The sequence below is a fragment of the Trachymyrmex cornetzi genome, unplaced genomic scaffold, assembly GCF_001594075.2.
Source record: "Trachymyrmex cornetzi isolate Tcor2-1 unplaced genomic scaffold, Tcor1.1 scaffold441, whole genome shotgun sequence".
Taxonomy (NCBI): Eukaryota; Metazoa; Arthropoda; class Insecta; order Hymenoptera; family Formicidae; genus Trachymyrmex; species Trachymyrmex cornetzi.
The window spans coordinates 668,755-672,427 of NW_017299190.1; positions in this window are offsets into that span (position 1 = coordinate 668,755).

Sequence of the window (3,673 nt, forward strand, 5' to 3'; positions counted from 1 at the left end):
TGTAACTAAATAAAGTTAAAAAGTTAAGAGTCTAAAATGTAACTAAGTTAAGTTAAAATTATTTAACTTTTCAACTTTTTAACTTAACTTTTAGCTTTTTAACTTGGCACTACCCAATCCTGCATTTTGAACAGATAAGGTCTAGAAATTTTTTTCAGTGTATATTCAAAGTATATCTTGGTACTCGATAATATTTTTTCGGGAATCTCTATTTCCGTTACAAGCAAACTGTTCGCCGATTATTCATCGGTCTTGAAATACAATGATAAACTGCAGATTGAGTACATAATATCACGATTCGTTTTTTTTATATTTTTCTAATCGAATTTTCGAATAGTTCGCGTAAAGTTCAACCACGAATTCAAGATTGAGGATTGTGAATTTGAGATTAGGATTCAACTAATTCCAAACAAATCGGACTAAAATTATCTGGTATTAGTGATCGAATTCTAATCCTTAATTCCCAATTATATTCATTGCGTAATCTGTTATGGGCTTAATTTTCCGCGACCCAACGTTTTTTTTACTGACTTCTTAGTCCAATCGAGTAATTAGCCTCATTATATTTTTCAAAGGGTTTTTGAGCTCTGAAATATCTGAAAAAAATTCTGGTAAAATTTTATAACATTCAAAAGTGCGATTTTACAATAATATGACTCGAAATGTTTTTCACTTTTTTTTATACGAGCTGAATTTGAGACAGAATAATTGAAAATTCACATGGGTCTTCAAATCTTTATTTGGACCACGGAAAGCTAACAGCAAAAATTTCAAGAGATCAGTTCGCAGTAAATCTCGAGGGTAAAATTTTTATTGCCCGTACATCACAGATCTTTAAGGAACGTCCAGAGGATGTTCTTATGTTCTTTGAACGTCCTAAGAATGTTCTCAGGACATCTCTTGAATAGTGTATTGAATGTAGGGTTGTTGACCATCTCTTTTTCCCGAGATACTATCTTCTTTTTTAGAATGCCCGGAGATTTTCGAAAGGCGTTCGAGATAATTAGAAGTGTCCGGAGTTTCAAGGAATCTTCTAAATATTTTGCTTTGACTCGTCCCGCGGTAGCCTCTTTTATCTAATAGCCTTAATAGGCTCATTACTTAAGCTTTAAATCTTATGGACTTCCTACAATAAGTTATTATTTAAGTTTGAAGTCTTAAATCGTAAGACATTAACCAATCACAGTCGAATGTGAGGAGAAAAGTCGATTGGTTAATTTTATATAGCTTAAGACTTAGGCCCAGTTTCACAACTCATGGTTAACTCTTAACCGAGGTTCAATTTGTTTCTCATCTTTTTCCAATTCTAAAATTGGAAAGAGGCAATGAATAAGTTGAACTTCGGTTATGAGTTAACCGTCAGTTATGGAACTGGACCTTAAAGTTTAAGTAATGATTTATATTGTAGAAAGCCTATTAAGCTGTAATAAACTGACCAATCATGATCGATTATTCTTCTCATATTCGACTGTGATTGGTTAATAACTAATGATTTAAGACTTAAAACTTAGGTAATTAGCTTATTGTAGAAAGTCGTAATCGTAACTGTTGCACGATTGTGAGTGGCGATTACTTTTCAACCAATCAGATCAGTCATTTTGCTTTGCTTTAATTAGTTGAAAAGTAATCGTTAATCACTAGTGTAATTACGACTTTAAACAATAAGAAATTGATTAATAACTGTTGAATGTAAGGAAAATAATTGACCACGATTGGTCAATTTTCTATGTTAAATTAGTATATTCCTAATGAGCAATTAATTGTGAAATAATTATTCACCGACCAATTTTACTAATTTACACGCATTTTTGTATGCGTTCAGGATTGCAAGCGAAATGCTGAGAATTTTTAGCTTGTAAGTTCTAGTTAAAAAAAATTATGATACGGCGACCCTAGTTGTGTCGACGTCTAGAAAAATATCAATCTACTGCTACGAAAAGTGATTACTCAATTTATTTTCTTTCTTTTAAGTAACGGTTATCTTAAACAAAAAATATTTTCTTGATAATCTTAAAATATATTTATTACATACTTTTAGAAAAACTCATTATTATATACTCAAAACAAGATTTTATTTTCTTTTGAAAAATATTATAAATTAAATTGATTGAAGAAACGAACTTTTCAAGCAAATCGAATTTGTATTAGTTTAATAAACTTGATTGAAGTATTAAACTCACTAGGATTCAGAATATATTTTGAATAAATTCAATGCTTTTGATGAACTTACGATAGATTTGCGGATACATGAACTTTTGAAGAGGGAGTAACCACTAGCTGAAATCTTAGGTCTGTTCGCGTTGCATGAAATCCCCAAATATCTTTGCACTTAAAATGAGATAGATATATAGGGTAAATTAGGGTATTATGGCCATACGGAAAAGACGGCCATGGGCCATAATTTCTCCAATAATTGATATATGGTATAGTGCATTTTTATAGTCATTCTTAAAGATAATCAATATTTACACTGTGTTCAAAATAACAATATTATAAATATTATCTAATATTTTTTCTTTCACTATCTGCAAAGTTTTGCACGTGTCTGCTAAAAACTGTTATAATGTCTAATAAATTACAGTTAAAAAAGCTGCCATAATCAACATCACATACACAATAAAGGTACGTAAATTGCAATGTGACCTACAATTAATACTTTTATTTTCATTATTTATTTATAAATACTGTGGCTTTCTTGATATCATGGCCATCTTTTCCCTAAAAATCAGATAAGATGGCCAATGTATACTTTGTAATATTTTGATAAAATTAAAGTTCCGTTAAGTATTTTCTCTTTAATTTCGATAGTATTTGTTACTTTAAGCTTCAGTGAAAGTAATATCAAAATATTGTCAAAAAGTAACAAGAATAAATGTATGTTTTTTGCATTTCAAAAAACTATGGCCATCATACCCGAGTTTACCCTATTTGGCTTTGAAAAGAGAGAAAGCGAAGATGCCGAGTGCAAAAAAAGTGCGAGCAACGTGAACAGACCTATTGACCCGCAGATTACATGATTTCATATGATTTTATCTGATTACAAATAATTTTTTTCACTATATATGAAGTAATTTGGTAAAATATACGATTTTATTTAATTAATTTCCTTGTGGTTGCATACGTAATTATCGGATTATACGTAGAGATTTCATATGAAGTTTATGATTTCGAGGACTCTGTCCCACGATTACATTAGGCTTAGTTCATCTTTTTTCCTTTTCTCTCTAGGAGGAAAGAAAAGGAAGAAAGATGAACTGGTGCAAAAGTTCAGCCAAAAAGAACAGGGCCATTAAGTGGTTAGTCCCCTCATTTTTGAAAGACTTGAAATAAGTAATTATGATAAATTATAAATTAATAAAAACTAATAAGTTTTTATAGACCCCTTTAATTAAAACAATTAATGAAACCATAAAAAATATATTAGACAATAGGAGTCGAGGAGCTGGTTATCAATTAGCGCAATTTTTCTTAATACTAAAAATATAAACCGTAACTTTGAACGTTTCCACTCATGGTTTGAGTCTTCATCAGCAATCTTTCACCCTAGCGCAACGATTGGAGTATCGCCTGACAAAATGATATCTCCAACGTATTTCTTCTGAAAAATTGGACCGTTTATTGTAATTACGACTTGCGTATCTTTCTGCGTGTCGAAAACGCACTTGGGCCGTTG